Source organism: Oncorhynchus gorbuscha, linkage group LG09 (genome assembly GCF_021184085.1).
Source record: "Oncorhynchus gorbuscha isolate QuinsamMale2020 ecotype Even-year linkage group LG09, OgorEven_v1.0, whole genome shotgun sequence".
Lineage (NCBI taxonomy): Eukaryota > Metazoa > Chordata > Actinopteri > Salmoniformes > Salmonidae > Oncorhynchus > Oncorhynchus gorbuscha.
The window spans coordinates 85,552,118-85,565,217 of NC_060181.1; the positions used below are offsets into that span (position 1 = coordinate 85,552,118).

At 40.7% G+C, this 13,100-nt stretch overlaps 1 protein-coding gene across 1 annotated transcript in view; it reads right to left on the minus strand.

The window, feature by feature from the left end:
• uxs1 (UDP-glucuronate decarboxylase 1) overlaps positions 1-13,100 on the minus strand; it is a 101,287-nt gene that overhangs the window by 41,617 nt on the left and 46,570 nt on the right. The window lies entirely within an intron of this gene.

Genomic DNA, 13,100 nt, shown 5'->3' on the forward strand with positions numbered 1-13,100 from the left:
TTCCGCAAGTTGAATAGTCAATACATTGATAGTAAATCAGGAGCACAGTCCTCAAATTACTTTTGTTAAAGTCCCCAGAGACAATTAACGCTGCCTCTGGGTACGTTGTTTCTAGTTTGTTCAGGGTCCAATGAAGATGTTTGAGAGCATTTTTGGTTTCAGCTTGGGGAATGATGTACACAGCCGTGGCGATAATAATCCCTGAGAAATCTTGTAAGGTAAACTCTCCGGTAGGACTCCCAGGCATCTCACCGAAGAGGCTAGACCATCAAGGAATTCTGGAAGGTGTGATGGACAGTGGAGACAGGAGGAGAAGACAAGTAGGAGGAGGTGACAGTACAGGTGCATCAAAGCTGGGACCGAGAGACTAATAAACAGCTTCTACCTCCAGGGCATTAGACTGTGAAACAGTCACCGCAAACCAGCCTCCACACAGATCCCTGACCTGAACCTTAATCACTGTTACTAGCCGGCTACCACCTGGTACTCTACCATGCACTATAGTGATTGCTTTGCCCTATGTACATAGAGTCATTGAACACTAGTCACTTTAATAACGCTTAAATACTGTTTACACATTTTATATGTACAGTCCATTCGGAAAGTATTCAGACACCATGACTTTTTCCAAATTTTGTTACGTTACAGCCTTGTTCTAAAATAGATTAAATCGTTTCCCCCCTCATCAATCTACACACAATACCCCATAAGGACAAAACAGCCTTTTTGAAATTGTATCAACAAAAAAATAAAACAACAGAAATATCACATTTGCATAAGTATTCAGACCCTTTATTCAACCCTTTGTTGAAGAACCTGTGACAGCAATTACAGCCTCGAGTCTTCTGTATTTAGTGAGTTTCTCCCATTCTTCTCTGCAGATCCTCTCAAGCTCTGTCAGGTTGGATGGGAAGCGTTGCTGCACAGCTATTTTCAGGTCTCTACAAAGATGTTCAATTGGCTTCAAGTAACAGGATCTGGCCAGGCCACTCAAGAACATTCAGAGAAGTCCCGACGTCATTCCAACGTTGTCTTGGCTGTGCTTAGGGTTGTTGTCCTGTTGGAAGGTGAACTTTTGCCCCAGTCTGAGGTCCTGAGCGCTCTGGATCAGGTTTTCATCAACGATCTCTCTGTCCTTGGCTCATCTTTCCCTCGATCCTGACTAGTCTTCCAGTCCCTGCCGCTGAAAAACATTCCCACAGCATGATGTTGCCACTACCATGCTTCACCGTAGGGATGGTGCCAGGTTTCCTCCAGACATGCCGCTTGGCATTCAGACCAAATAGTTCAATATTGGTTTCCTCAGATCAGAGAATCTTGTTTCTCATGGTCTGAGAGTCCTTTAGGTGCCTTTTGGCATACTGTAGTGCCTTTTACTGAGGAGGGTCTTCCGTCTGACCAATCTACCATAAAGGCCTGATTGGTGGAGTGCTACAGAGATGGTTGTCCTTCTGGAAGGTTCTCCCATCTCCACAGAGGAACTCTGAAGCTCTGTCAGAGTCACCATTGAGTTGCTCAGATCTAGGTAGAGTTTGGCCGCCCGGCATTAAATGTCACTGTGTTCTTGGGGACATTTAATGCTGCAGAAATGTTTTGGTACCCTTCCCCAGATCTATGCCTCGACACAATCCTGTCTCTGAGCTCTACGGACAATTCCTTCAAACTCATGGCTTGATTTTTGCTCTGACATACACTTTCAACTGTGGGATCTTATATAGACAGGTGTGCGCCTTTCCAAATCATATCCAATCAATTGAATTTACCACAGGTGGACTCCAATCAAGTTGTAGAAACATCTCAAGGATGATCAATGCAAACAGGATGCACTGAGCTCAATTTCGAGTCTCATAGCAAAGGGTCTGAATACTTATATAAATATGGTATCCGTTTTTTATTTTTAACACATTTGCAAAATATAAAGCTGTTTTCACTTTGTGATTATGGTGTTTTGTGTATAGATAGATTCATGACGATTAAAAATTAAAAATAAAAATCATCCATATATTTGGAATAAGGCTGTTAAATAACAAAATGTGGAAAAAGTTAAGGTTGTGAATACTTTCTGAAGGCACTGTATAAGCAGTGGCGGAACACGCATCTACAACATTGTGTTTTTTTCCTCCGGTTTTGACAAAATACATCAGTATACAGTATATCACCAAGCCGAACGCATACTCTCCTGTAATATCACACATTACATCATATTTACATTACACCAACCTGACACTAATGCTTTCGTCTCATGCTATCTATTAGTGCCAATTACAGAGGTGACTGAGAAGTGAGGTTTTGAAACCCTGGGGGTCAAACCAATAAAAGTCCATACCCTGGTGAATGTCTGGTCTGGTCAGAGTCTAACTAACCACCATCTACCATATAACCAAAGAGAGACCACTCGGCGACACGTCTGTCCAATCATCCACTACCACTGGCTCAGTTGGTAGAACATGGCGCTTGCAACGCCAAGGATCCTGGGTAAGCACGAGGTAAGTCGCTTTGGATAAAACCATCTGCTAAACGGCATGTATTATCACTGATAACCATCTGTCCACGGAGGTAGAGAAACATGCCCTTCCCAACCTATACTCATCTCGTCTAAAATGTCGGCTGACAAAAACAGGGGGCCGGCTGACAGGTGTAATTTGCCATATTCAAATTCCACCTGCCTCCGAGAAGGAAGACAGCATAATGGGAGGCAGGCATTTTCTTGAAATCCTCCCATGCCAGGGATGAGGAGAGGGATGGAAGGAAGAGATAAATAAATATCACCTGGCCCACATGAAAGGCCAGCAGCATCAATGGAATAAGATAGTCAAAGGCTGGTGTCAATCAGGAGGGAGAGAGAGAGGGGAATATTCATAAATCTGTCCAAAAGATGGTGTGCTAATAGCAGAGGAAAAGTGAGGGTCTAATTATCCATCTGTCCATCTATCAATACATCTGTCCATCTATCAATATATCCGTCCATCTATCAAAAACTAAAAACTTTAAGTGAGAAGTAGGCATTGGTCTGAAGCCAAAAAATAAAAGAAATTCACGAGCCCCACAATGCGTACTCCATCCATGCTCTTTCAAGGTTTGTTTTTAGCACATTGCTTTGACTTACTACAGTAGCTATGTTGGTCTATGTCAGGCTTTCCCAAACTCGGTCCTCGGGACCCACAGGGGTGAACGTTTTTGTTTTTGCCCTTTGCACTGCAAAAATGATTTAGATAATCAACTAATCATCAAGCTTTGGTAATTTGAATCAGCTGGGTAGTGCTAGGGCAAAAAATAAATAATAGGTGCACCCCTTGGTGTCCTGAGGACTGAGTTTGGGAAACGCTGGTCTGTACTATGGTTAAAAAAGTTTGAGTCCTAAGCAACCTGCATACACATTGTTTTTTGACTTTAGACCAATGCCTTCTCACTTAAAACTTAGTTTTTATTTTATTTTAAATGTCCACGGTTTTTACCCCGGACTGTGATTTTCTGTTGAAAGGTGCATTTTACAACATTTCCAAATGCATAGGCTGACTTTGTTCTAGCATCCAAAAGTCTGTCCTTGGCAGTGCTGTTGTAACCTTTACATCAGCCTCTGTCAAAAGGTCTGTATTGTAACCTTTACATCAGCCTCTGTCAAAAGGTCTGTGTTGTAACCCTTACATCAGCCTCTGTCAAAAGGTCTGTGTTGTAACCTTTACATCAGCCTCTGTCAAAAGGTCTGTGTTGTAACCCTTACATCAGCCTCTGTCAAAAGGTCTGTGTTGTAACCTTTACATCAGCCTCTGTCAAAAGGTCTGTGTTGTAACCTTTACATCAGCCTCTGTCAAAAGGTCTGTGTTGTAACCTTTACATCAGCCTCTGTCAAAAGGTCTGTGTTGTAACCTTTACATCAGCCTCTGTCAAAAGGTCTGGGGCCCCATTTATAACTGTTGTGTAAATTTTCCACTAAATATCTGCGTGTGCATTTCTGAAAAACACTGCACACTTGCAAAAATATTGAGATTTATAAAAACTTGGCGCATGTCATACATACGCATGTTTCCCATTATAAAATCAGATTCGCCCTGAAACGGCGCATGTCATACATACGCATGTTTCCCATTATAAAATCAGATCCGCCCTGAAACGGTGCATGTGTGAACAACCATTATTACTCCACATCATTCCCCATTTATGATGACAATCACACCCTTATTTGCTATATACTTTGAAAGCATTGGAAATAGGCCGAGGCAGTTTCTAAAAGAAATAGCAATGGCGAACTTGATCAAATGTCTGTGGAGGTTTGATGGCAGAATGTTAAACTTTTGCAGGGACATTTGCGGTTGGCCTAGGTTATCTGACAGACAAAAAAACATCTGAAAAACAATTGCAAATTGCTGTGGACCTGTGAACAGATGGTTTGATCGTTTGTAAGGGCCTAATGTTTCGCATGTACTTTTTCTCAAACATATACTGTATGCTTCACCCTGCCCACGAATTCTGAAACATTGTCCATTTACAGTGGTAACCTACACACTTCAATGCAAAATATCAACTGTCTGTGCACCTGTAAATTTCAACTCTGTTATAAACCATGCTACCCATCTTATTTCTAGAGAAAAATACTTGAAATAAATAATTTCATCTAATAGGCCTAATTAAATGGTAGATGTGTCTGGTAATTTGTTGTAGTATACATTGGGAATATGCCAGAACATATTAGGAATTTATTCTGAAAATATGTATTATTTTTACAAATGAAATATTTTCTACTCACGAAATTTGAAATGACAGTATTCTGACATACAGAAAGAAACAGTCTCCAATCATCCGTTGTATCGTTAATAAACTGCGGCCCAGATCGGATGGCCTAGAGCAAAATGCTTGAAAAACGTAACTATTTACTACTGTGAAGTGGGTACAATGAAATGAGAGACGGGAAGAATGGTATCTGAACTTGTTGAAGACCTATAGGCTACCTCGTGTGAAAGATTATTCTGCAATGATGGGAATAACATAGCCTAGGAAATAGATGCCTATTTCTAATTATTTTAGAATACAAAGAAAATAAAGTGATGTTCTCGCTTCTCACTATGGCAAACGATTGCATTTTGTTATTAACCTGTTATTTGATATGAACAAACATGTCCATCTTAACCCCCATCTGCACAAAATACTAGACTACTTGCCTGGTTGCAATGCAATACTTAAACCACTAGAAACTGTGTGTGCGCATAGAGTTTGAAATTCCCATTGAACGCAGGGTAAAAGAAAACTGTTTTAAGTCATTTACTTTTGAAGGCCATTTAACTCGAAGGCCGTTTAGCCATCAAATACAATTGTATTCGTCACATGATTCGTAAACAGGTCTAGAAAACACTTGCCAGCTGGTTAGAGCATGCTCTGAGTACACGTCCTGGTAATCTGTCTGGCCCTGTGGCCTTGTGAATGTTAAACTATTTAGGGGTCTTCCTCACATGATCTACAGAGTGCATGGTCACACAGTCATCCTGAAACAGATATCTACATACGGTTAACAGTGGAGAAGACGACATTGATGCACTTACAGTGCCACATTTTGTTGTGTTAGAGCCCAAGATTTTGGGGTCAATGGACTCCACACAATATCCCATAATGTCAAAGTGGAAATATGTTTTAGAAATATTTAAAAAATGTATGAAAAATGAATGTTTTGGGATTATTTTAACAAGTCTCATAATAAATTTGAGTGTTGAACATGATTTTTGAATGACTTCCATGGGTTGATAAATTTGATTTCCATTTATTATTTTTGTGTGATTTTGTTGTCAGCACATTCAACTATGTAAAGAAAAAAGTATTTAATAAGAATATTTCATTCATTCAGATCTAGAATGTGTTATTTTAGTGTTCCCTTTATTTTTTTGAGCAGTGTATTTGATACGGTGCCTTTATATCATTGAATCACAGCCTACTTTGCCAACAGGTGATTTAACAAGCTCATTCGTGAAAAAAGCACTGTCGTTGCAACAATGTACCTAACTATAAACATCAACACCTTTTTTAAAATCAATACACAAGTATATATGTTTAAACCTGCATATTTAGTTCATATTGCCTGCTGACATGAATTTATTTTAACTAGGGAAATTGTGTCACTTCTCTTGTGTTCTGTGTTCAGAGTCAGGGTACATGCAGCATTTTGGGAAGCCTGGCTCTTTGCGAACTGTGTGAAAACCATTTCTTCCTAACAAAGACAGCCAACTTCGACAAACGGGGGATGATTTAACAAAAGCGCATTTGCGAAAATATCACAATAGTTGCATGAATGTACCTAACCATGAACATCAATGCCTTTCTTAAAATCAATACACAGAAGTATATTTTTTTAAACCTGCATATTTAGTTAAAAGAAATTCATGTTACCAGGCAATATTAAACTAGTGAAATTGTGTCACTTCTCTTGCGTTCATTGCATGCAGAGTCAGGGTATATGCAACAGTTTGGGCCGCCTGGCTCGTTGCAAACTAATTTGCCAGAATTTTACGTAATAGTGACATAACATTGAAGGTTGCGCAATGTAACAGCAATAGTTAGACTTATGGATGCCACCCGTTAGATAAAATACGGAACTGTTCCGTATTTCACTGAAAGAATAAACGTTTTGTTTTCGAGATGATAGTTTCCGGATTTGACCATATTAATGACCTAAGGCTCGTATTTCTGTGTGTTATTATATTATAATTAAGTCTGATTTGATAGAGCAGTCTGAGCGGTGGTAGGCAGCAGTAGGCTCATAAGCATTCATTCAAACAGCACTACTGCATTTGCCAACAGCTCTTCGCAATGCTTCAAGCATTGCACGGTTTATGACTTCAAGCCTATCAACTCCCGAGATTAGGCTGGCAATACTAAAGTACCTAATTCGAACATCCAATAGTCAAAGTTATATGAAATAAAAATGGTATAGAGAGAAATGGTCCTATAATAACTACAACCTAAAACTTCTTACCTGGGAATATTGACGACTCATGTTAAAAGGAACCACCAGCTTTCATATGTTCTCATGTTCTGAGCAAGGAACTTAAACGTTCTTTTTTACATGGCACATATTGCACTTTTACTTTCTTCTCCAACACTTTGTTTTTGCATTATTTAAACCAAATTGAACATGTTTCATTATTTATTTGAGACTAAATTGATTTTATTTATGTATTATATAAGTTAAAATAAAAGCGTTCATTCAGTATTATTGTAATTGTCATTATTACAAATACATATTTAAAAAATAAAATAAATAAAAATCGTCCAATTAATCGGTATCTGATTTTTTTTGGTACTCCAATAATCAGTATTGGCGTTGAAAAATCATAGTCGGTCGACCTCTAATACTATCCATGTCCTTTTTCAGCAACGACTCCGAGAAACATAGGACATTACCGTTTTTTCAGGTCCTGTTGATAGGATAGTCTTGAACAGAGCTTGTCCAGTTTGCTCTCCAATGATTGTACGTTCCCCAACGGAAAGGAGGGAAGGGGCAGTTTATGTACTCGTCGACATAGTTTTGTCAGGGTGCCTGCATGTCGGCCTCTTTTAGGACAACTTTTTATATTCTGAGTCTAGGGGGTTAGGTCCTGGTCCGGGGTGAGCAGTATGTCCCCCTCCCCCCAGCCGTGATATTGACAAATATCCAACACGTGGGCTAGTTCGGCATCAAGATCGGAGCTGTAAATACTATCAAGATGGTCAAATGGCTGTTAGTTTGGAACTGTTGGTCAGCACACATTTGGATTAAAATGTCTTGAAGACAGGAGAAAGAGTGTACTGGAATTTATTATGCATGTTAGAAACGATTGAGGGAAATTACCATGGCTTGGACTATTTAGTAACTAGCTAGCTAGTGTTGCAAAAGCCCATTGCATACATTGAAAAGGTAGCAGCGTGACAATTTTCACAAAGTTTGGGGTTGGTTTTGAACCGACGTAGCTAGCTACGTTTTGTGGAGAAAAAACAACAACTTAGGACTGGCATTTGGATGTGAGCTAGCTAATGTTAGCTAGCTTCTCTGTCAAGGTCAGCTGTTGTTGTCTGGTTCTAGCTAGCTAGCCTGCTAATGGCTGAAGTAATTTGTGTAAAAATCTTCCATAACCAAATATAGGTAGTTACTTTCTTTCCCTGTTTGTTTTTCAGTTGACTGGTGTTAGCTAACCAAAGAGGCTAGTTGCTGTACTTTGGATAAGCAAGCTAATGTTAGCTATCCAACGTAAGACTGTAAAGTCAGCTAATGTTACCTAGCCATCTAGCAAACTGGCTATCATAGCAGCCAAGGACATTCGCTAGCTTATTTGAGCATATTTGTTTGTGCTGTGATCACACACACACACACACACACACACACACACACACACACACACACACACACACACACACACACACACACACACACACACACACACACACACACACACACACACACACACACACACACACACACACACACACACACACACACACACACACACACACACACACACACCTAGGTCAGCAGTTTACATAGATGACTTCAGACATATATGAAAAGCCTTCCTAGCTTGATTTCCTTGCGTGTTGGTTAGCTACTTGGCCAACTTTAGCTTTCTGACTAATATATCAATACGTAGCTACCTAGTTAATCATAACATAACCACATTCACTAAATTATCAGACCAGAAACCGCTCACAAATAACAACCAACTCATTTTTTTTGTCGGACAATTATCTGTATGCATTTACTGATTAACCTCAGCTTGAATACCAAAATATAGCTACAGTAGCCTAGCTGTGTTCTAAAAACATTTCTTATGGTTTGTGCAGGCAGCCAGATGTGTTATTGAGTTGCTGAGCAACTGTGTTGCAGAGCCTGGTTTTACATATAACTCTGATATTCAGCTGAAAAATATGTTAGCACCTTGTTGGCTCTCTATTGGCAGGTGAGAGCAAAACATTATACAAACATTATATAATTTATAAAAACTGTTATAAAACCTGTATTTGGTTATAAAGTCTAATGGTCACGTTATGGACGCTGTAGTCTCGTTCACATCCAAAGCCTAAATATTAGAGCTAGGTCGGGGCAAGAAACAGTATATTTTTCCTAATGCTAACGACCCTGTTCAAAATCTGGTGTGGTTCTCCGTAATAGCCGGATGGCTCAGGATGAGAAGCAGAGTGTGACGTGTATCTCCAATCAAGGTGATTTGTGAATTTTCATCGACATTGGTGTCATGCAGTGCATTCGGAAGGTATTCAGACCCCTTGACTTTATCCACAATTTGTTATATTACAGCCTTATTCTAAAATGGATTAGATTTTTCTCCTCGGCAATCTACACAAAATAGCCCATAATGACAAGAAAAAACAGGTTGACATTTTTGCAAATGTATTTAAAAAAAAACTGAAATATTACATTTACATAAGTATTCAGACCCTTTACTCAGTACTTTGCTGAAGCACTTTTGGCAGCGATTACAGCATCGGGTCTTCTTGGGTATGATGCTACAAGCTTGGCACACCTGTATTTGGGGAGTTTCTCCCATTCTTCTCTGCAGATCCTCTCAAGCTCTGTCAGGTTGGATGGGGAGCGTTGCTGCACAACTATTTCCAGGTCTCTCCAGAGATGTTTGATCTGGTTCAATTCCAGGCTCTGGCTGGGCATCTCAAGGACATTCAGAGACTTGTCCCAAAGCCACTCCTGCGTTGTATTGGCTGTGTGCTTAGGGTTGTTGTCCTGTTGGAAGGACACCCCAGGCTGAGGCCCTGAGCACTCTGGAACAGGTTTTCATCAAGGATCTCTGTACTTTGCTTCACTCATCTTTCTCTCGATCCTGACTAGTCATCCAGTCCTTGCTGCTGAAAAACATCCCCACAGCATGATGCTGCCACAACCATGCTTCACCGTAGGGATTGTGCCGGGGTTCCTCCAGTCGCGGTGCATGGCATTCAGGCCAAATAGTTCAATCTTAGCTTCATCAGACCAGAGAATCTTGTTTCTCGTGGTCAGTCTTTAGGTGCCTTTTGGAAAACCAAGCGGGCTGCCATGTGCCTTTTACTGAGGAGGGGCTTCCATCTTGCCACTCTACCATAAAAGCCTAATTGTTGGAGTGCTGCAGAGATGGGAGAACCTTCCAGAAGTATAACCATCTCCACAGAGGAACTCTAGAGCTCTGTCAGAGTGACCATCGGGTTCTTGGTCACCTCCCTGACCAAGGCCCTAGGTGGTTCCAAACTTCTTCCATTTAAGGTTTTGGGGACCTTCAATGCTGCAGACCTTTTTTGGTACCCTTCCCCATATATATGTCTTGACACAATCCTGTCTCGGAGCTCTACAGACAATTCCTTCGACAACATTGGCTTGGATTTTGCTCTGACATGCACTGTCAACTGTGGGACCTTATATAGACAGGTGTGTGCCTTTCCAAATCATGTCCAATCAAATGCATTTACCACAAGTGAACTCCAATCAAGTTGTAGAAACATCTCAAGGATGATCAATGGAAACAGAATGCACCTAAGCTCAATTTTGAGTCTCATAGCAAAGGGTCTGAATAGTTATGTAAATAAGGTTTTTTATTTTTTTATAAACTTGCATTTTTTTTTTTTTTTTTTTAAAGTTCTCTCTGTCATTATGGGGTATTGTGTGTAGGAATATGTTTATTTTATTTGCCCTTTTTCTCCCCAATTTCATGGTTTCCAATTGGTAGTTACTGTCTTGTCTCATCGCTGCAACTCCCGTATGGACTCGGGAGGGGCGAAGGTCGACAGCCGTGCGTCCTCCGAATCACAACCCAACCAAGCCGCAATGCTTCTTGACACAATGCCCGCTTAACCCAGAAGCCAGCCACATCAATGTGTTGGAGGAAACACAGTAGACCTGGTGATTGTGTCAGCATGCACTGCGCCCAGCCCGCCACAGGAGTTGCTAGCGCGCGATGGGACAATGACATCCCTGCCGGACAAACCCTCCCCTAACTCGGACGATGCTGGGCCAATTGTGCACCGCCCCATGGGGTCTCCCGGTCGCGGCTGGCTGGACTCAAACCCAGGACTTCAACCCAGATACTGCGATGCAGTGCCTTCAGCCTCCCGAGTGGCGCAGTGGTCTAAAATGTTTTATTTAATCAATTTTAGAATAAGGCTGTAAATGTAACAAAATATGGAAAAAGTCGAGGGGTCTGAATACTTTCCGAATGCACTGTATTGGCTTAGATATGAATGGTAGGGAGATTTAAATGTAACATTAAGCTCTGCGTGACAATAATCCATCGATCGGTCTATCTAGAATAAAACATGACCTATCTAGAATAAAACATGACCTATCTAGAATAAAACATGATCTATCTAGAATAAAACATGACATTTTTGGACATTTTTGATTCTCCCCGACTGTTTAGTTTTTATTTGGTGATTGTTAGTTCTTAAAGGTGATCTTATATACATATATTTTTTTAAATACTCCATTATCTTTTCTACATACTTTATATCTGGTTTTAGTCATGTAAGTTTACACTGAAACCATTTGAGCCGCTGGTAAATGCATATAGTGGAAACACTGCATTTGTGTCAAGTCACCAAGACAGAACTGAGCAACTGACCACAGTCAGCAAACATCTCACACAATCCCACACAGTGGCGAAGACGCACTGGCACGTGTCTCCATGTATGCTCTCCCGCCAGTTGAGTGCGCTTTGTTTCCACATTGAACATTTTTGCAAGTTAAAAAGGATATTTGATAAATCCATATCATACTACAGCAGTTGTCACCATTCCATTCCCTTACTGTTTTATTGCAACATTTGAGACATTTCTGATTGATCTTTGATAGAGGCTTGAGATGTTCCCGGGTCCAAACAAATGAGACTGAGAGATCTGTCAATCACAGATCTGACAATCACAGATCTGTCAATCACAGATCTGACAATCACAGATCTGACAATCACAGATCTGACAATCACAGATCTGACAATCACAGAGGGAGGAGGACTAGGAAATGGAAGAGAGCAGTAGCATTCAGAGAGGAGTGTAGAGGAGGACAATGGCATCACAGCCTTCTCATCCTACAGTATAGTTCCTACAGTGTTTCTACAACAATACAGCTTCTACATCTGCATTGCCCTCTGTTTGGGGTTTTAGGCTGGGTTTCTGTATAGCACTTTGTGACATCTGCTGATGTAAAAAGGGCTTAATAAATCAATTTGATTGGCTTTATAAATATTTTTCCCCTTATTTGATTTGTCCAGCTCTTTAGATACAGTGCTCTATGCCACACTTCAACTCTGCAGGGAACTCCAAATTAAATCCTACACAGTGAAGAAAACCAACCATCTACATGGCAATCAGAAATGTAATGGTCATGCAAAGACAGAACTTCATCTGGGGGGGAAAAGGAAATAACAGAAAATGATTGCCTTCTGCCAGTTTGTCAGCTCAAAGAACAGTACAATAATACACTCCAATCACAATTCAATCACAGCCGAGTGCTCTGAAGTGTCGTTAAAATGCATATACAAATATCCATACATTTCACAGCCTGGGTAATAAACATAGAAATACCAATTTCATAGCCTGGGTGGATGTTATCTTTCTCTAGACGTACCTGGGTTTACTGCCCACTCTATGTCATGAGAAACCACAGTAGAAGTCTGGACAGCAGTTGTTCAGTGTAGGTTTGTGTGTGTCCACTTGTGTGCATGTGAACATGTGTGTTTGGGACTGTGTGTGTGTGTGTGTGTGTGTGTGTGTGTGTGTGTGTGTGTGTGTGTGTGTGTGTGTGTGTGTGTGTGTGTGTGTGTGTGTGTGTGTGTGTGTGTGTGTGTGTGTGTGTGTGTGTGTGTGTGTGTGTGTGTGTGTGTGTGTGTGTGTGTGTGTGTGTGTGTGTGTGTGTGTGTGTGTGTGTGTGTGTGTGTGTGTGTGTGTGTGTGTGTGTGTCACATCCAGGCACAATGACAGAGGTGTTACAGGTTTGATATATTCTCCTTTGTGCAGTAATACCAGCCGTAGGATAACATCAATTAGAACACTAGTCATACCAGCCGAAGGATAACATCAATTAGAACACTAGTCATACCAGCCGTAGGATAACATCAATTAGAACACTACAGTCATACCAGCCGTAGGAT